This window comes from Python bivittatus, unplaced genomic scaffold (genome assembly GCF_059951505.1).
Source record: "Python bivittatus isolate LINGU-HERP-01145 unplaced genomic scaffold, Pbiv_v1 ctg000000_np1212, whole genome shotgun sequence".
NCBI classification, from domain to species: Eukaryota; Metazoa; Chordata; class Lepidosauria; order Squamata; family Pythonidae; genus Python; species Python bivittatus.
The window spans coordinates 1,869,824-1,892,163 of record NW_028277028.1 but is presented as its reverse complement, the minus strand read 5'-3'; the positions used below and the strand labels follow the sequence as shown (position 1 = coordinate 1,892,163).

The window sequence follows — 22,340 nt, the reverse complement described above, 5'->3', positions numbered from 1 at the left end:
GTATTACTTTCTGTTCAATATACAGAAAAAAAGGTCCAAAGAATGTTTTAAAAATAAAGATTTTCAAAGATGATCAAAGAAATCATCCCTCAACAAATAACCTACAGAGTTTTAAATTTCAGAAACTGCCTGCAAATGAAATTTCACACTGATACTTCTTAGGTATTCTTTCTTCAACCTGCCTACAGAGAAAATTGTCAATAAACAGACCAAGCATAATGTTGCTTTTAGCAAGTTGCCTGAAAAAGAAAGCCATTTAAAGTGAGGACAAACCAGCTGATTTTTCCTTCCCCAGAATCACACTATTACCAAGAAACTCAGCCTTACTGCCATTTTAAAGTTTCAGTTCAGTTATTTTTTACAGTCACTGAATCAATCACAGTTTAAATCAATAAGGGGAGAGTATACAGCCTTATCTCATTCCTTTGTTTACCTGGAACCAGTCTGTTTTGCCATGTTTAATCCATGCTATGGCTTCCTGCCTTGTATATAGATTTCACCTGAGGATAATGAGTTGTTCTGGGAATTGTCATCTACTAACAAGCAAGATTCCAAGGAAAATCCCAAACTGTTCAAACCTGAGTCCAGAGGAGGGAAAATCATTGCTCATTCTGACAACCTCATTCATTAATATTTATTTATTGATCATATTTATATAGCCACCAGTTAGGAACCTCTATCCAGGATTTACACACGGGACTATTTCAGGGAAAATACTGCTTCAGTCTTCCACCTTCAGATCATTTTCACAAAATACAGCCACAGACGTGAGTCCTTAAGTAGGCCTCCTCAGTGCTTATGGAGACAGAGAGTTCAAGTAGCAGGGACAAGGGAAGGAATGAGACATGAAGGAAAAATAGGGTGCAGAGAGACTATGAGGGTATTGATGCCTCTTGGATGATTTTTCTTAGCCAGCTTCCTCTGGATTTTTCTGCTTTGGCCAAAAGCATCTGCCACTGCCTCCATAAACTCTGAATGATCAACAAACCTGGCCTTGTCCCAGCTCACACCTAAGTCAAATAGTCTATAATCAAATTAAAAAGTGATTTTCCCTGCATTGATTGCTGAGGAACTCCCACTTTGAACATTACTTCCAATTTGTAACTTATCTCTTTATTCCTACTATTTTTCTTAACTTAAGAGCCAGTTTGGTGTAGCGGTTAAGGCATCAGGATAGAAACCGAGAGACAGTGAGTTCTAGTTCTGCCTTAGACATGAAGCCAGCTGGGTGACCTTGGGCCAGTCACTGTCCCTCAGCCCTAGGCAGTAGACAATGGCAACCCACTTCTGAAAGACCTTGCCAAGAAAACTGTGGGGACTGGTTGAGGCATTTGCCAGGAGTCAATGCTGACACCTTCAAGAAAATTTAGAAAGAGTTATCAGTAGATGTGATAATCCCAGAAACACATTGTCAGAGTACAAGTGGTTGCTGAATGAAACCACTAGCTTGTCTGTATCTTTAGGCCTCAACAATTGGAATTTAAGTAATACTACAAAGTATGACTGTATTCCAGGTAACTCCACCACTAGAATTGTATTAACAGTACTAATCTAAGTGGTGAGCCACTTCTTCAAAGTGCATTTGGATTACTGGAGGTACAATAATATCTCTCTCATGTGGACTTATTGAATTATATGGTACAGGTCTCTTACCTCTTTAAAAACTTCTGCTGATTATATTTTTAAGATATGAAATCAGTCTCTTTTTTTTTTTCCAAACTGCTTCTTTCTCCCTAAATGTCATATAGTCCATACCAAAACTACACTAATAAGGGAACTCTCATTACCCTCACCAGTTAACTAACAAAACCCACAAGCACAGAACAGACCACTAATGCACTTGGAACACCACATCTATCAAGATGCATACCAAATTAAGACAGAAAGACTTCAGTTAGTGTACATTCAGTTTTTTATTCATCTTTTTCAACTATCCTTCTTTCAAAGTCCATAAAGTCTCTCAGGAGGGACTTAAGATTTAAGTATCAGTTCAGCAGCCTCTGTTCTCCTCTCAAAGAGAGAATAATCCTTCTACCACTCAGAAGCAGAAATCTGATAGAACATTTCAGATACTGGCCCTTTGGTAACCTACTGACTGAAGAAACTTCCTGCCTCCCCCAAAAGTAAAGTAATGACTACATTTTACCTGGTAAGAAGACAGGCAAGCTGAGATTTTCCTATCTCAAGTGTGACTCTCCAGTTCCTTGCTTACATCTTGATGTGCCATAAAATCTTCCTCTCAAAGCCCAGTTGAGCTGACCTGTATTGTAAAAGCAGAAGCCTCACCTGCTTAGGTGTTGTGTGGTTTGAACTTTCATCTCATTTCCCCTTTTTCGTCTCCCATAACTATTTGTATTTTTGTAGAAATGGCTACTTTTCCCCCCTAAAATATTTTATTGCAGGTAGTTCTCAGGTTACGTCCATTCATTCAGCAACCGTTCAAAGTTACAACAGCAAAAAATGGACTTATGACAGGTCCTCAAACTTACACCCACCACAGGATCCTGCGGTCATGTTCTTCTGACCTGCACGAACTGCCTCTGCTTCCACTGCCCACCTTGCTGTATTCCGCTGCCACCCCAGCTGACCTTCATCATCTTTTTTGCCTTGACTCCCCTCCACTAGCCTCACTGCCACTGGCCAGCCTCAAGACTCAGAATGCAGGGACATGAAGCCATTGATGTAGCTTTATCAGAAATTCCAGTTCTTTAGTCCATGTTTGAAATATCCCAGAAATGTCCACTTTAAAAATATTCTTGAGCTTTTGATAGAGATATGATATAGGTTTTATTTTTGTCATAGATTCCATCAAGTAAGAAAGCAACTCAGGTGCCTTTGAGGCACCCAACGCATCTGGTCCATATTGATCCATTAGGACATGCTTAAATTGAAGATACCTCCACTGTTGAGAATTGGGAAGACCAAAGTCAATTTGACGTCAGGAAAAATCCTTTAAATAATAGTTTATTTAAAGTCATGACCCCAGCTTCTGCCCAAGCTTTCCAATAAAATGATTTACACTAGTTTTCAAAGTAAAAATTTTCCAAAGAGTTAGATATTCATGAATCTTGTTATCAAAAACTCATTTACATCCCAATACGGCCCAAAGATTTCTCACCTCTCATACTCCTGGAAGTAAAACATTTTTTCCGCTATATGTTGTTCCAAGCATTTGCCGTGATCTCAAAGGAAACAGATAATAAGTTTCCAACTTGACCCATAAGGACAATATTCAATTTATCAGGTGGCTGATGATAAAATATTGGCCCAATGGTACTTTTGCAAATCAGATAAATTAAAACCACCTCCCTCAAATGGAAATCTCAATTTAGATAATGAAATAAGTCTAGAATTGGCACAAAATTTAGGATCCTTACCTGGTTTTAAAATCAATTTTATATATGCTTTACAGAATGATGTTGGCAACTTACCATTCTTAAAAGATTCTGACAAAAGTATGGGAGCCAACACACCTATAAATGCCTTATTCTATTCCACCAAAAAGCCATCTGGGCCAGGAGCTTTCCCATTTTGCAACAGTTGAATATGATCTAATAGTTCCTGGAGTGACAGAGGCACTTTCAGCGTGCCAATATTATCTAACGATAACAATTGAATTTCCACCTGACTCAGCAATTGATCAGTCTCATGATGGTCCCTCTTCTCATCCAAACTATAAACTGATTTATAAAAAAGTAAAAACTGATTATTAATAACAGAATCAAAAATAGTCTGGCCATCGTCAGTAACTATATCAGAAAATAAGCTCTGCTGATTTTGTTGCTTCAAATGGTGTGCATGCAAACAGCTTACCACCTTTCACCAGATTCCCAACACTTTAATTTTAATTTACTCAATGAAAATTCTACCTTCGCAGCATAGAAATCCCCTAACTGTAACTTGGCTAACACAAATGCTTTATAAATCTGCTCTGTGGGTTCTTTGGCATAATCTAACAGTCTCTCTTTGACTAAAGTTTCTAGCAGTTGATATATGTTTTTTTCCCTCTCTTCCTTATTATGTTCTCTATACTGCATCAAAAGGTTATAGATAACATAATAAAGAAGAGGAGGAAAGACAGTATAAGCAGTAGAATAGCCAACAAATCACAAATAACCAGCAGTTTGAAAATATCATATGGCTAATATATTCTAATACACCATTAACAATTTAGAGTACTATAAGACATTTCATATCCCATTTCTAGTCAAGAGTTGTCTCTATAGAACTGTAAAAATGTTTGGTTAACACAACTGAACTAAATAAGAAGGGGAAAAAGCTATAAATGGTAAATAATATATTGAAAGAATATTGCATATACTATACGTCAGATTAAGATATAAATTCTATAACCCAAATGTGGAGTGTGGCACTATTTCATGTATAGAATTGTAGTGCAGAAACAGTTTCCAAATAAGGTTGAACTGTTCATCAGATTTACTTTTTAGATGTGAAGCTATTCTAGACTTCAAAGCATACTCCCACAGTTTAACTATTCTTCCACACAGGGGATTAGAGATCTTTTCCAATAAAAAGCAGATAAAATCCTTGCAGCTGTTATCATATACAATGCCAGTTTAGTGTATTTTGAAGAAATGTGGTTGAAATGGAATTATAACTTTCAAAATCCCATTATTGCTGAGTTTTGCAACATTGCCACCATGTATGGAAGAATGATCTCATCTGTTCATTGCATTTCTAGTATTTTGGAAAAAAGGATGCTGCTTATTTTAGCAGTCATGACTGGACTAATGTACTAGTTCTAAGTCTAATGTTCAAGGTGAACTTAATATTCTTCTTCCATCGAAATTCCCACTGTTTCATATCTATAACTGTATTCAAATTTTGCATCCATTTAATCATACAGTCTTTGATTTTGTTCACGTTCTGAATCATATTTCACTAATAGATTGAAAATTCTGCCCAGCAAACATTCATTGTTATGGGTTTTCAAATTCAGTCAAATTCCTCAGTATTTTCATCTTGTTTCAGTAATTCTCTTATAGCCATGCTGCTTATCTGAGAATATTGGAACCAACTGAATGTAGAAAAACACTGTGTAACAAAAGACTCAAGAAATCTTAATTTTGTCCTGTTAATAATAATATTGTGATCTAAACAGATTATTGCCTCTTCGTTGAGCAAATTTCTTCATCATAAAGTAGACATTCAGTTAGGAAGCAAGAAGGAAAGACATCTTATTCTTTTCTTCTATCTATCCCAAGTGTTCCATAAATTGCTTAACATTAGATAGTCTCTTGAAAATCGTTTATCTCATACACAATCAACCCAAATAAATCTATGCAGTTCCTGCAGAAGGTCTGTTCCTTCCTTTAAGGTGATGGAACCATAAGAAAATATAATTCATTCTGAAATCCATGCTAGGGCAACTGGCATGATGGTGTAATCTTAAATTTGGCGCTTTTTGACCATCTCATTCTTTTGAATCTTGCAAGTTCTTGAATTTAATCCTTGGCCTTTTCTTAGATCATTATCTGTCTATGCCATTCATTTCATACTAACATTCAGTAGGGACTGGAGTCATTTGAAATAGAAAATTTAGTCTTGATAAAATATTTATTTTGACTGCTGCAATTCTTCCCAGTTAAGACAAATTTAGTTTCTTTCACCTAGAAATACCTGTCATTATATGTTTCCAAGTTGGCAAATGTTTTTTTTCTTGAATAGATCCTTATTGTTTTTTGTCAAAAAGATTCCTAAATATTTGGCCTTTTTAGCAGTAATGTTAAAGCCAGTTAGCCAATACACAAAGTGCTTTTCATCTTCTGTCAAATTCCATATCAACATCTGAGTTTTCTCTTGACAGTATTAATTTGATAACCCAGTGATGAACCTTATTGTTCCATCAGTCTTATTAAAGGGACTCTAGGTTGAGCAATTGTTAGTATAATATTATCAGCAAATACAGTAATTTCAATTTCTGCTCTTGTGCAGCTATTTTTAACTCCTAAGGTTCTGTCTATCTGGATTGCCAAAGGTTCTAATGCAGCTCACAAAAACATATACTTTTTAATTACATTTGTTGGTCAGAGCAGGTGCTTCCAGAATCCTGATATTTTGTCAAAGAATAGGTATACTTTACCAGGAACAGTAAAAGGTCTCTAATGACAAATATAGCTTTATAAGTATCCTCAGGCAATAGTTATCACCTCAGAGGGAGTGCAACTCCAGCCTGTTTCCCAGACTTAAGACACATTACCCATAGAGACTTCAATCTCACAAGTTTCTGGTATATTTTTTGGCCTCATTCAAACCTCCACTACAATCAGATCCTGGCCCAGTTCTCCTGTACAGATAAAATGGAGAAATTGAACTATGTGCCAGCACCATTAAATAGCATTGGGGGGAAATGGTATCTTATACTTCCTAGCAAAAGATACCAGGTAATTGAAAGTTACTCACTCAGTGCTAACTGTTGTGATCAATTCTGCAAGTAGAAATGAAACCATTACAACACAGTGCCATACCTCCAATCTGCAGACACAGCCATCATTGATCTACCTTCTTCCTACTCTTCTGCACACAAGCTAGACAGCCACATATTTCTGCTCCAGTCTACCAAATGTTGGAACACTGCTTTGTCAATCAGAAAGCACTGTCTGGGTTTGAATTGGAACTGTATGGGATAGGGGGCAGCTTTATAGCCACCTGCTGACTGTCTTATTGGCTATGCCTTCTGTTTCTGAGAAAAAGTTTATATCTCCCAGGAGAAGGGAGAAAATGAACATTTTTTGTCCTCCATGCTTTGGTCCATGGTGCAGAAGTGATTAGCTGTATCTACTAGCAAACTACCTTACTGCCAATCACTAATGTTTGGAATGAATATCATAACTGATTCATAAGTGCTGCAGATTTTGGGAGACCAACTGTAGAATATTAGTGAATGTGAATAAGGGTTTCTTGCATATGTGTAATGGAAAAATTAAGTGCATATCTTGTCTGAGCTCAAGCCAAGCTCAGAAAAGAAGCCAAGAAATCTCTACTTCAGCCAAGAAATCTCTACTTCAAATCAAGTCACAAAAGACTTCTGGCTTTGTACCCGGCATTGGGTCTACTACTGGCCATTGATGTGCATGTGCTAGCATGAATGTCTGTACTGACAAAGCTGACACATAAGCAGCTCTTCAGTCACAGGGTTTCATGAAATCAAAACAATCATTGCCTTTCAACTGCATGGAGATAGATAGATAGATAGATAGATAGATAGATAGATAGATAGATAGATAAAAGCAGCTGCTCACTGCTCATTGCAGTGAATGCATTCACGTTAGTGCTTGAATAACCCAGCTCTGTGGCATTTGTGTGATATAAGGTCACTCTTGTGTTCATTAGACATTCACTCAAGGAATGTTATCAATGGCTATTCGACATGATAACTACCATGAAGGACTGGTCATCAGATACAGTATATGCCTTTTGTGATGAACAATGTGGTCCTCTTTAATTTATTATGCTATTGTTGGCTGCTGTCCTCTACAATAGAGATATATTATACATACCACAGAGAGAGTTTCTGAGTACCCAGAAATTCCAGCAATTTACAGCCCCTTTAAAATCCCGTGTCTCTTGTTTTATTGCCCACATTCAGGACCATTATTGTCAAAGCTGAAAGAAAAATGTTTCCTCTGCAGATCTCTGACTTAGTACGAAAGTTGGGGAATCCAAGGAAACAACGACAACATTTTATGTTTTTGAGAATTGCAATTTTTTTTACCTTGTGTTCTGTTGAAAATTCTTTTTAGAAATCATAAATTTTATCAAGATAGTTAAAATGGTTCACGGACACAGAAAGTGAAGCCTCATTTTAGATTTTTGGGGAGAAGATGTGGATTGATCCTATGTGTATATAAATTACTTCTTGAGAAGCTTTTAAAGTGGCTCCTTGAGAAATAGATGCAGTTTTGATGACTTGCCTGGAGAAGGGCATGTAAATCCCACAAGAATTAGTGTTTGCTGATGATACAAGCTGTAAATGGAATGTCAGTCATGCTACAGAAGTCAGACTGGCTTTTTTACCATTTTCAGCAAACTAAAAATACCAGCAAAGGCATAATTCCAAGAAAGGAATTATGTGCAGAGATAATGGAAAGAAATAAATTATGACTCTTCCCCAACTTACATACTGATGGATGTTTTTAAAGTGTTTAAGTAATTAGTGATTTTTATGCCTTCCTACTGGTATGTTACACAGAGGTTGTGTCAATCTGCTCTCAGAGCTCCCTGACATTCTTGTAAAGTAACTTCCACAAATGTTCCATGTGCCATAAAATCATGTTAGAATAGAGTTTTATTTTTCTGTACCTTGAATAAGTACATCAACCTATTCAAGTATATGAAACTATTCAACTATTTAGATTATAGTTAACTTATGCAGCTCACTACTACAAGAAATAGTAATAATTACTAGCTTAGGTGGCTTTTAAAGAGATTCACTATTTAGGTTTAGACTACTAAATCTGGGTTTTAGTCATGATGATTAAATGGAATGTTCAAGTTTAAAGCAATATTTCTCTGAATTCTAACATGAAATCCTATATTTAATATGAACTGCATCCTCCAAATTCATAAAAAAGCAATTGGAGGTGGTGATGAATTGTTCTTTTTTCCCAGAGCCATTTCAATCAGGGCTGTAATGCAGGTAGGAAAGGTACAAACAATCCCTTCCACTCCTGGCCCTATATTATGGCTTCCATATTCTTTCCAGCAATGGAAAAAGAAAATTAAGAGTTCTGTAGCAGCAGGGCTGAGCCCACAGGGTGAAAATCGGGAGGTCTCAAACTCAATCTCCCAGAAGCCCTCTTGGACGATATGCTCCAACTCTCCTGCTTTAGTTTAGCTGCTTAGTAGTTACTGCTGCCACCACCTACCTTGTGGGATGCAATAAGTTCCCTGTACACACACACCTCAGCACCTCAGTTTCTTGCATGTCTCTTTCCTGCCATCAGGCTGCCCATAGTTTTCAAAAGAACCAAAAGCTTTTCTGCCTGGAGAAGAAAGGGTGATAGGGAAATCTCTTCTGCTACCTGCTGAAGTAAGTTTATCTTCCTGACAGATGTGTACCAAGAAAGTCTGCAGTCTGCCTGATATGTAGCTGACTGCCTATATTCAGACAGGAGTAATGTGAATCCAAGTTGGCTTTAACCACAAAACTCAAATGTAGTGTCTTATTTAATCAAGGAATACTGAACAAATGATGCAGCTGAGGTGATGTTTTTAAACTACCTAGAGCCTCAAAACTAGCTCAGGATTACTTTTAGCCTTGTGTAGCATTTGGACATGCAGTTTCTCTGTGCAATTAGAACCACATGAAGGAATGAGTCACTATCATGTTTTCCATGGGGTGAGGGTTCTCATGCAGAATTGGCAACGGCTGCAGTATGAAAAGAATCATAGAGTCATAGGGCTGGAAGGGACTTGAAGACTCTAGACCAACCTCCTTCTTAGGCAGGAATCCTCATACTATCCCAGACAAATGGCTGTCCAATTTTGCTTGAAAATCTTCAGTGATGGGAACCCCATGGCTCCAGGAGACAGGCTGTTTCACTGCTACATAGCCCTCATGGTCAGAAAATTCCTCCTTATTTCAAGTTTGATTCTCCCCCTGTAAAGCTTCCACCCATTGGTTCTTGTCCTACCCTTGGGTGCTATGGAGAATAAATTCATACTGTTTTCCCTGTGCCAGTTTTTCAAGTATTGGAAGACTGCAATCATATCTTTCCTTGGTCTTCTGCCCTTTAAATCAGACATAATCTAATTCCTTTTATGGTTCTCCATAGGATTCAAACTCCAAGTCCCTCAAGGGAGGGGATGAAAGCAAACAAAGAAAAGCTGAAGAGAACTATCACCCTTGCTTATTGAAGTCATTTGAGATGGTTCAATGTTTTTGTCCCTTTTATAGTTTAAAATAAAGGCCTAAGTCACTCTCAGTTCTTAGTCAACTTATTGCTTTTGAAATCTTGTTAGAAATAAGGCTAGTTAGAAACTTCACTTCTAACAATACCTTGGGAGCAATTTTGCTTTAACTTTCTAGGAAGTGCAGGCAGGAGGGATTTTTTTTTTTAAAAAAAAGTGTGCTCCCAACAAATCAAAAGCATATTGCATCCTGTCTTCGGTGGTGGGTATGGGGGTGGGAAGAAATAAAATTAGGAAGTCTGGAGGAAGGTTTCAGCCCAATTAAACAGTTTTTTTTTTTTAGATTTTTTACCCTGCCTTTATTATTTTTTTAAATAATTCAAGGTGGCAAATATACCTAATACTGTTTCCACCTCCTATTTTCCTCACAGCAACAACCCTGTGAGGCGAGCTGGGCTGAGAGAGAGTGACTGGCCCAAAGCCAGCCAGTCACCCAGTTTCATGCCTAAAGTGGAACTAGAAGTCTAGCCTCTTCGTTTCTAGCATGGCACCTTAATCACTGGACCAAACTGGCTCTCAGTTTGGGTGGAGTAGAGAATTCTCTGGGAAATATTTGTTTCTGGAGTGTGGAAATGTTTATGTACTTTTTGATCTTGACTTCATTGTTTTCCATGATAAGTGTTTTCTGTGCCATTTTCCCTTAATTGTTTCTTTTGTCTTCCTGAATCAAAAGGAGTAGAGTATCACACTGTAGATGGGATCACAAGGCATAACAGAAAATCACTGAATAAACTCATTACTACTCCATCTGATCATAAAGTAATAACACAAAAAGTAAATAAGGTTAATGGATTGAAAACAAATGTTGGAAATCTAAATTATTAGTATGCATGTTTTATAAAGAAATTGAAAGGAAAGGCAGGTCTTCTCACACACATTCACAAGAAATTGGAACTAGTTTTGTTTTGGTACTCTGTCTTGCTCCAAAGGTAAGCAAGATAACATTAATATGTTCTGGGCTTTTGTTTTGTTTTTAATATAACATCAGATACTCCGTATGCATGTGCATGCGTGGGTCATGAAATTCCTAACAGCATCAGAGCACAGAGGAGGGAGCAAGACAGTTCAGGAGGAAACAGGGCCATTGCAGAAGAGATTCTTGAGTCCCAGGGAGGGGAAAAACAAGAGAAAAGAATTCAAAGTAACTTTGTATTAATTACCCTAAATATAAGTTGTGTAGGATAATTATTTTGGAAGGCTCTTGAGATTTTGTTACCTTACCCTCCTAGCAAAAAGATGTTTCCAGAAATCCAAGTGGTTTTTGTTTCCTGACAGAGTGAGAGCATTTCACAGCCTTTCTTCACCCTTTTCCTCTGTCCTCTCTTCAAAGACATGGAGCCCACGCAAATAGGGGTGATAATGAGATCCATGTCTACATCAAAGGAACAATGAAGATGAGACCTCACACTATGTTTTTACTGTGGTGCACTGGGTACTTGCGCTCTAAACTTCCTTGTTCTGAATCATCTGGAAGATGTTGCTCCTGTGGAAATTTAGGACACCCCACTGGTAAATGCCAGTCCAAATCACTCCAAAGCCTTGATTTTAGGAAACTTTGCAGTACCCACTCCCAAAAGTTCAACAGGAGGACCTCAAGCAACTAATGAGAGCTCTGACATCTGACAGCAGACAATTGCATTTTATAATCCCTATTACTGTTTGCACCTCTATAGGCTCAGAAGTCCAATTTGCTTTTTTGGACTCAGGATGTATATGTACCCTACCTTATTCACTAGTCCCATTTGAGATTTCTGTGCAAACCTCATTACTCTGAACTTGCTCCTGCACACCAGACTTTAGTCATCAGGAAGAGGATTCTGTGCTTCCTCCAATGCCTGCCTCACAAGCTACTGTTTCAGACTCAGAAATTGAACAAGAGTAGGAGGAGCACATTTGGACCTTTTAGATTTTTCCATTTTCAACTTATCCATTGACCTTGAGGAGAAGTTTGCTGCATTTTTATGGGCTGGATGGGGAGGATCATCTCTGTCCATGCATTCCATGGCAGAAGGAGAGAGTGAGTCTGAGGTGGGAGGTAGAGTGATAGGATGCCTAACAAACCTCCCTCCGAACACAGAGGAGGGAGCAAGAGAATTAAGGGAGAAAACAGGGCAACTACCAAAGGGATTTTTGAATTTAGGGATGGGAGAAAGAGACTTTAAGATGTGTAGACTTCAAATGTGTGGATTTCAGCATGTTGACTGAGGAATTCTAGGAGTTGATATCCATACATCTTAAAGTTGCCAAGATTAAGAAACACTGGACTAGGGTATTGTTTGCCTTATAATGTGGCTGATTAGCATCTTGTATCTGGCATAGCTAGCAGGTGTAAGTGCATGCAGGAAGTAAATGTAGTTGTTAGTCCTTCAAGGTAGACCAGGTCAGGAAATCGATCTCACAAAAATGACTGCAACTCTATTGTTTTGGGGTATAATAACAGAATCTTAAAAGCCTGCCAAAGTTCCCCTCTGATAGTATATCAAATCAAGTTGGGGTTATTTGGAGTCTCTTTCTCATGCTTCCTCACTTGCTGGGGTGAGCTGTTGTATACTTTATCCTTTATTATCTCTAGTTCTGCTAGCAGTTCTTGCATTCTGTCATCAGTGGTATTTCTGCAAACTTCTACAGAAGGTGAGGATAAATAAGCAATGTGTAGACCTAGAAAGTGTGACAGTACAGCATTCAAGTTTTGCCCCAAGTTACTAGCCCTACCCTCTGTCATAGGTTGGGGGCCAGAACAGAAAGCACATTACTGAGTCCTGCTCTGTTCATGGTTCTTTATGTCATGCCCTCAGGTTCTACTAAGCAAGAGATGCAGCAATTGTTAACTGTGGTGATATATCATATATGGCCTTTTTAGGAATGGTTGCTGAAAGGGTGGTGGGTGCTCACATGCAGAGGGCTCTGGATGAAGTGGATTAACTAGATCCTTTTTTGTCTGGATTCAGGCTGAGTTATACTACCAAGATGGCACTGGTCACACTTGTGGATAACCTCTGGAAAGATCAGGATGCTCCCCCGCCCCCGATCTTTCAGTGGCTTTGATATCATTAACCAAGGTACCTTCTGGACCGGCTCTGGAGGTTGGGAGGGGAGACACTGTTTTGTAGTAGTTATCCTCCTTCCTTTGTGGCTGTATCAGTCAGTGTTGACTGAGGAGAGATATGAAGCCACTGGGTGAGGTCATTTAGCAGTATGGATTGCAATATCATCAGTATGCAGATGATACTCAGTTATACTGTACATCTCTACCCCAGGTGATACTGGGGGCTTGCCAGGTGCCTGGAGCTGTTGGGGCCTGGGTGGGGAGAAATTGGCTAAGCTTCAACCATAGCAAAATGGAGTGGCTGTGGATTTTTAGCCCCCTGACATCTGGAGAGGTGATTTCTTTGGTTCTGGATGAGTAGCACTCCCCTTGGATAGAGTTGGTGCAGAATTTGGGGGTCCTTCTGGACTCATGGCTCCTGCTCAAGGAGCAGATAGCAACCATGGCCTGAGGGGGTGGCTTTCAGCTTTCTGGAAGGCATGAAGACCTGGCTGTTCTCCCAAGCATTGGGCTAGGATGGGGATGAGTATAGAGTATGGGTTATCATGATGCCATGGTGGGAAGGGTGGAAAGTGTTTTTATGTTGTTGTTTTAATTTTGTTATGAGCTGCCTAGGATTTTTGTACAAGATAGGTAGACATATAAGTCTTATAAATAAATACATACATACATACCTACTGCAGTTCTGGGGACTAGTGTGGGCTAACCTGTCCAGCATATTCCTCTGAAAATGCTGAATGTAACTGCTGCTTTGCGACCCCCAGCTTCTGAAAAGGAAGCTTGGTGCCTTATGGACTTAATGGAATTTTGGTGGTGGCTTATACCACATCTTGCCCAGATATTATGATTAATTTATCAAACAACCCAGAAGAAAGCCCAGTTTGAATGGAGAGAGCAACAGGAAAAAAAGGTGCTAAGGCAGCTGTAGCAGCAATAGCTTTTGTAAAGGATTTACCATTTGGACTGCAGCATCTGCAGATCAGGAAGCGGCCTTATGGCAGAAAACATCTGAAGGGAAACAGGTGTCATTAGGTGCCTGACTGCAAAAGCTATCTGTAACAAATGACTCCGTTTTGAGTGCCAGCTGCTTGCATATTGTTGGGGAGGCTTACTTTAACGATGAGCATTTAGAAATGTGCAGTCTGTTTCTTGAGGAGTGGGTGCACTATTAGAATATTTTAGTTGTGGTTCTTTTTCCTTTTTTTTTTTGTCTGGGTGATGCAATCCCCCAACTACAATTGGGCTATTGTATCAATTTGTTCATACTCATGTTTTGTCTCGGACAGCTGCCAGAAATCTATCATGACAAAGCAAGAGCCATGTTCTTCATAACTCCAATATAACCAGACCACAGTTTCCCGGGGACTATGCATCAGTAGCAGCACAGATTTTCAGATATTATCAGCCAAAAGAAAACTCTTGAAAAGAATATGACTTTTCCTCCAAATTATTTTCCAAAAAAGCTAATAAAGAAAGGCAGTGGATGCTCAGCAAGCACTTCTCTCCAATCACTTTTCTTTTTTCTCCAGTTCTGGAAGAAAGATGGTTTTCTGTTATTCAGATGGCCAACTTTTCAACTGATATTTGTGATTGCTGTGTCTTCAAGAGCAGCTTTATGTATTTCTTTCTCTATTGGTTAGTTTTCCTAAATGTTTGGGAAGAATAAGAGCAATTAAAATTAATTGGAGATTAAGATTTAGATACCAAAAAATAAACTTTAGGAAGGGGAGATCTTAGCAAGAGATTTAATTTATCAAAAATATCATTGCAGAGATTTTCTGAAAGCAAAGAAATTCTGTTTGTTGGCAGCACAGGTTTTGGACTTTGGAGCACTAAAGAATTACAGCATAATTGTGCACTGAGATGATTCTGGAATGTTCACCACTTAAGAAATGTTACTGAATGGCAGCCTTTTTGTGGGACTCTGTAAATTATCATGATTCCATGCTTTATGTTTTCCCCATTCATATTTACTCTGGATGGGTTTACTAACACTGACCGCACACAGCTGTTCCTAGATCCTGAAGGGCATTTGAGGATTGATTAACCATCTGTTCATTCTGACTCTAACAGCTGACTGATAACAACATAAGGAAATATGTCCTAAATAAGCTCAGAAAAATGTGGGCAGCATAAACACACATTTCCCATTAGCTGCTGTGATTGGTGTTCCTGATGTCACTATTTGTAATAAAATTTGGATTCAGTTTGAAATTCTGAAGTCCTCAACAAATCACCAGAGGGGAACAAAAGTAAAATGAGTCAAGTTATAAAAATACACCTATTCCATTAAGTAATTAAGCATATATATTCAATTCAATTCAATTTATTTGGGTTTATCTCTTGTTTACCAATCCATTTTTTTCATTCTTTATTGATTTCATCTGCCACTTTTTAATTTCAATTTTAATCCAATTAGTGTTGTGCTGCATTTTAATATCCACATTGCAAATAAGCTTGAAAGTATTTCACAAAAAACATATTATAAATACTTTAAATAAAGTGGGATATTCTTTCATTTACATTACTGCATTCTTTCTTAATTTTTTTCTGGAGCAAAGTCAGTATAGCATGCTGGCACAGCTATAACTGTGTTTAGATTAAATATAACTTACACTATGTGTTTTCTTTTACTTCCTGGAAATTTTATAGCATGATCATGTTTGCATGTGACTTGGAGCTTTGAATATGGATTTAACAAACCATGATATCAGCATGCTTGTGTATACAGCCTATTTGAACCCAATTTGTTCCCTTCTTTGTGAGAATGGGTAGATTTGGTGAGGTCTTAAGGCAATGGGAAATTTTGGGGGTGCTATGCAACAGCTAACAGAGAATAAGACTATATAGCAACTGAACTTGGCAAAAGTATTGCCAAGATGCATATGATGGACTGGGGAAGAGCCTTCTGAACAGAAAGTGTGAATCCATGCAGAAACAAAGCATATTTTAATTAATGAGGATCATGGAAACTATACAGGAGGGCATACTTGATGGAAACTTTCATATATGAAATAATAAAATGGTAACAATTTTTAAAAATCTGAAAATTCCTTCAGATTCTGAGACCCTAAACTGTAGCTTGCTTAGTTCTGGTGGGGAGTCAATTTATCAGTGTTAAAAAATCCTGATTGTGCAAAACTGATCCTTCCTTCCTTCCTTCCTTCCTTCCTTCCTTCCTTCCTTCCTTCCTTCCTTCCTTCCTTCCTTCCTTCCTTCCTTCCTTCCTTCCTTCCTCTCTCTCTCTCTCTCTCTCATAAGCAATCTAAGCAATACTTAGTGTTATACATATGTCAAATCTTCTAAACTGAAAAATAAATACCCTATTCTTAGCTCTTTAAAAATATGTTTTCAGAACCATTTTTGTTATCAAATGCAACAGAATATAACTATATTGTCTGTTTAATAAATAAACAAAATGGCTTTTGAATAATTGGCACACAGTCCAGAACCATTACTGCTCTCATTGAAGCTATGTTTCTTTCTGTGTGCATGTATATTTAAGTATGGTTTCTGTATTATTGCCTAATTCTAGGAGAATTTTATATCCTTCTGTGATTTTAGTGCTTCATATGTATGTCTGTTGCCTCTGTGTGTACACACACATATACTCATGTAAAAAATAATAGTGTTTCTTACAAGATATTTCACACAGGAAAAACTATGGAAAATCACTTCCATCATAGACTACTGGCTACTGAACAGGTAAGTGAAAGAATACATTTTTTTAGATAAAACTAGAAAAAGCATTGTCAAAAATAAGTATATAAATTCCAGTGTTTCGGGCTTTTACCCTCTGATGGTTTCCTTATGAGGGTTACAGTGAGTCATAGGAATAAGAACTTTACATTGATCCAGAGAGGTTTCTGCTGAATGATATTCTCTTTGGGTCTGATGAAAACACCCAGCTTATTGTAAGGCCAGTCTCATCCATGGTGATTGGAATAATGCTGTAAGTACTTGATTTAAAGAACAGTTCTCTGGTATCTTCTCCAAACTTTAAAATCTCCACTGTAAGAGGCAGCTTTAGCATCAATTCTCCTGACTTCAGCAAACAGATCTATGCATCTTGGATCATTTGCAAATCATCAGATTCATCGAAAGTTGAGGAGCTAAAGGTGCTGTTTAGATCAGGCATACCATGGTCCAGAAATTTGACAGTAGCTAGCTCCTCTTTGCTAGTTTCTTGCAAACTCTTGGTTTGTTTCTCTGCCAATTCCAACCGAGTTTGCAGGTCAGATACAATGGCAGCATAAAACTTTGAATCTCCCAATTCTTGTTTCTCCTTACTGAATCTTCAAAACTCAGGCTGCAGCCTCTCTTGTTCTTTGATTGCTATTACTTTGGTAGCTCTGACCTCCTCTGTGGTGTGGGATAGCTTCTCTTCCACTTCCATCTTTTCAGATGTCAGAGAGCAAATATGAATACGCAGCTCAGCCATGTCCATGTTGGTTCTTTGGAGAAGGTCCTTGATTTCCATGTTTTCCACATTAACAGCTTCCAAATCACTCTTGACCTTGGACAATTCATCTGACAGGCACACCAAGTTCTTTTCCAGTTCAGCCTTTTGTTGAGCTACTTTTTTCCACTCATTTTTCAGTATTTCCTCTTCTTCATTATATTGAAGCAGTTCCTGCACATTTCACTTTGCTCTTTCAGCTGCTGAGACGTAATTTTTGCTCACTTAAAACAGTCTCTGTGACATCCAATTTGCCCTGCAGCTTTTCTTTCTCTGCAGCTGTCTGCTGAAGCTTGTCCTGAAATTCTCTAATTTCCTCCTGGAGCCTAGATATCTTCTGTTCCTCAGAAACACCCAGTCTTAATGTCAAATCTTTAGCTTCTCTCTCTTGACAAGATACCAATTCCAATTCGACTTTCACTACAGAAGTCTTCTTGGAAGTAAGATATTCAATTATTTTTGCTTGATGAAGGCCATTTTTTTCAAGGTTTGCCTTATCCACCTCAAGGGTTTCAACTTTAATTCTATACCTCTCAGTTTATTTATTTATTTATTTAATTCAATTTCTATAGCCGCCCATCTCAGATAAGTGACTCTAGGCAGTGAACATTCATAAAAGCAGTTAAAACCAATAGAAACATCACACACACACACACACACACACACATATACATACATACACATGCCAACATATGACCACCTTTATCTTCTAGATGCACAGCATATTCCTCACAGTGACCTGTAGTGAATCCCAGTATTACTCCTCCCACGTTCACCCAAAACAGGGCCACTGGGCAACACACAATAAGGACAGAGAAATAATTACATTTTGCTCTCCTTAGCACCGTGAGGTAGGCTCTAGTAGCAGCTTTAGCTTGTGTTTGATTATCTTTGCTCTGACAATAATCAGTGGTGCTCTAGGTGTCTCTTAGCTCTCTTTAGTTCCCTTAGCTTCTCCATATACCACGGAGAGTTCTGGGAACCATGGGCGTGGAGAAATTGTTCAGGTGCAATCTGGTCCAAAGCCGCAGCTGCTCTTCCATTCCAAGCAGCTACCAAGGCTTCAGACAGACCATGTAACAAACCTTCCAGAACAACCCCAAGCTCTCTCTGGAACCCAGTTGGGTCCATCAGTCACCTGGGGTGGGCCAATCTAATAGGCCTGGCCTCTCTGCAGAGGGGGGAGGTGCCAGAAAACTGGAGGCTCATCAGGGAGTGATCTGACCATGACGGGAGAAACCAATATCTCCCCCGAATCCAGAGCACCCTGCCACTGCTTCGACAGAAAAACCAAGTCAGGTGAATGACCACTATTATGCGTCAGGCCCTGGATGACTTGGGGCAGGTCTATGGCTGTCATGGTGGCCATGAACTTCCAAGCTAACTCAGACCCCGCATCCAGAGAAGGCAAGTTGAAGTCCCCCAAGACCATAAGCCTGGGGTACTCCACTACCAACCCAGCCACGGAGTCAAGAAGCTCAGGCAGGGAGGTTGCTATGTAGCAGGGAGGCTGGTACAATAGCAACAGTCCCAAATGACCCTTCTTAGTGCCCAACTTAACAAATAGGGTCTTACACCCAGCAATCTGAGGGCCAGTGCCCCTGAATGCCTCCCAAGTATATCAGATAACCACCATCACCAGACTGCCCCTATCCTGGAGTCTTGGCTGATGCCACACCCAGAACACAGCTGGGCACATCTCAGAGAGGGAATCCCTCCCTTCTGTCTCATCCAGGTCTCGGTAATGCATGCCAGGTCATGAATAAGGGTAGCCTTATTGCAGACTGACCTGGCATTCAGCAGCAGCAGCCGACAACCCAAGGCCTTGAAGGTCTGTCATCTGGGGCCCAAGAACAAGCTCAAGGGGCTAGAACATGCCACAGGAACAATATACCTGTGGCACCGTCCTCGTGAGCAGTCCGTCCTTTGTCTCCCATCATATCTCCCCCTACCCATCACTACTTGAATGTTACAACCTGCCTCCATCCCTTCAGAGACTTCCCCCTCCCCTGTCCATAAAGATCTATGCCCGAGCCCACACCCCCCACCTTACTCATGCAAGCAAAAACCAGCCAACTTCTGCTGAGCACTCAGTGCCTCCAGCTAATCAGGGATCCACTTCGCCCACATCTATCAACTACATAATGCCTTCAACCAGTCCCCTCTCACCAGACTGGTTAGGCATCAAAGCATTCACAATCTCAATGATCCAACAACACCCCCGTGGCTCTCACCTGTGGGAAGGTAAGTAGAAACCCAAACCACGACCCACAAACTTTCCCACCTGATGACCAGTCCAGCCCCTTAATCCAATTCTCCCAGTTACAGTCTTCTTGGGTCATGATGTTGTCCACTTGAAAACAGCCCACATGAAGATGGCTGTTACAAGATATCTTCCAGCTCCCAGCCAGAAAGGAGACAAGAAGTCTATCTGACCAGGTGGGGATAAGGCTACAGCCACATGGCCCAGAAAATCACATCCAGCTTGATCCAGCCCTGTCTCCATCACAGCAAATCCCTCACTTCCACACAATCATGATGAAGGAAAAAGGCAGCCCTCATCTGCACTCCTACAGCCCCTTCAACCCTGCTCTGAAGCACATATTCCTTCCATAAGCCAATAGAGGGTTTCCTCCATCGCTGTTGGCAGTGCTGGCCTTCTTCCCACTGCCGCATCCCCAATCGCCACAAAACACCCGGGGCACCTCCAGTGTAAAGCAGCCAATTCACGCACCCGGCGATCCAACAATGCCGCCGCCACCACTGCCAGCTCCAGTCCCCCAAGGCTAGTTCTCCAAGCCATGCAGGCCAGGGTAAGGAAATAAGCCTCGGGCACCATGTACAATTCTGTCCCAAGCCGCCAAGCAGCCCAGCTTGGGACGGAATTGCTCGTGGTGCCCGATACAAACTGCACAGGCCAGATAGAGGGCCAGTCCAGCTCGGTTTGGTCAGGAAACAACCCCAGGAGACTCCTCCACCATCCAAACCAAAACAATAAGCTCCAGTCTTCAGCAACCTGTAGTCAACAGCAACCACTCCAGACAAGCATACCGACTCAGCACCATAATGAAAAAGAAAAAAAAAAAGCTGACCGCACTGGCTCTCCAGGCCTTCTAATGCCTCAATTTTCTCTGTGAGCTGTAACTTCAGAGATTCTTCACCCTGCCTTGAAAAGGACAGATTCTTTTCAATCTGCAGGTCATGTTCTTTGGTATTCTTAAGCTGTGCTTGAAGTACACTTAAGGATTCTGCAGTCCTTTTTTTCACTTTGTTTCAATTCTTGGTAATCATCTTGCAGTGCTTTCAATTTTTAATCTAGAAGTTCTGTCTTGTAGCATTTTCAAGTTTTTGTTCAACAGCTTGTTCTTTTCCCAAAGTGTCTTCTCCTTTTCACCCACATATACCATGGCATCATCTATCTGGCTCTGGAGCTGTTTCTCACAGGCTCTTAATCAGGCAACTTCTCCTTCTAAAAATGATTTAGATACAGCTAATTCTCTCCACTTTTCTTCTAACTTCTGATAGATTTGCTGCAGTTTTGTGTTCTGGGATTTGAGGTTCTCATTTTCTTCACAGGAACTTCTCAGTGAGGAGCTTTGTTTTGTGACCTGCTGTTCCATTTCCCCTACTGTTGCCTTGAGGTGGTGTCTTTCCGAAACAACTTTCCCTTTTTGCTTTTCTAAATTTTTCACCATGTCATTGAGTTTTGGCAGGTGCACTTCCAGCAACTCAAGATACTCCATTAAGTTTTTTATTTCTTGTCCCATTATTTGGAGATATTGTCTAGATTCCAGGTCACATCCAACCATGCCAGGATAAACCTTGGATCCATAATTGCTGTAAAAAAGTCCAAATACCTCCAAAACATTTGGGTCATCCACCGACAAGTATTTTCCTCCCTCTGTATTTTCTCTTGTTCTTCCAAGATACTTTTGATCCAGTCTAGTGTATCCTAGATTGTCTGGATCTTCTTCAGTGTATGCTTTCTTTTATATTTGGTGTGATGTTCAATCATCTTCAGGGCTTTGGGTTGTACTTTCTTGAGCGAGGCATTGGTATCTTCATCATAGTCCCAAATACAAGCTAAGCAAGGTCCTCAGCAGCTTCTTCCCAGTGGCCCAGAACCATATGTGCTTTCCCTCTCCATTTGTATGCTTGTGCATCATCAGGGTTGAGCTTTGAGGCTTTGTTCCAGTCTCTAATGGCAGCATTGGGCTTTTGCATTTTGCCAAAGATACTGGCTCAGTTAGCATACAAGATTGAGGACTGTTGATGATTCAGCTTAATAACTTTTGTAAATAGGTCAATAGCATTCTGCAACTGTCTTTCCTGTAATACATTACAGGCCTCTTCCTTCTTGTGATCAGCTTTGGTTTGCAAATCATTTGTCACGTCTACATTTTCATTTCCCATTTCCTGGGGGTCATCTTCATCTGGTTTGATAACTCCTTCCTCATCCATCTCTAAATGACTCTCCTCACTGTAGGCTGCTCTGGTGGCTTCCCTTCCTCTTTACCAAATCTCAGAGGAAAGGCTTTAATTATCTGGAAACTTGAGATGGTGTCCCCCATGCTCTCCAGTGAAGCTCTTAGGAAACTCAACTGTTTTGCTTTTAGGAGTGTTGGGTTCCTGTTTGTATAGATTGAACAAGGCTTGAAGATCACCAACATTTTTAGGATCCATGGTGCTCTGTCCACCTAGAAGCCACAGGGTATAAAGAAATACCTCTGCTAGGGCAAATAATTCAGAATAAAGTAAGATTCATGTACAAAAAGCAGATGAGTTAGAAACCCTCTTGGATCAAGGGGGGAAACAGGTTTATCCCTCCATGTGGTCCTGCTGCTGTACTTAGCTAAAGCTACAGAAATTTAAAAGCATCAGTAACTACAGGTAGTCCTTGCT

The 22,340-nt window shown here is 39.8% G+C and overlaps 1 pseudogene; it reads right to left on the bottom strand.

Annotated features, from left to right (window-relative positions):
• Positions 1-16,640: 16,640 nt before the first annotated feature.
• On the bottom strand, positions 16,641-22,121 carry LOC103062329 (uncharacterized; annotated as a pseudogene).
• Between the last annotated feature and the right edge of the window lie 219 nt (positions 22,122-22,340).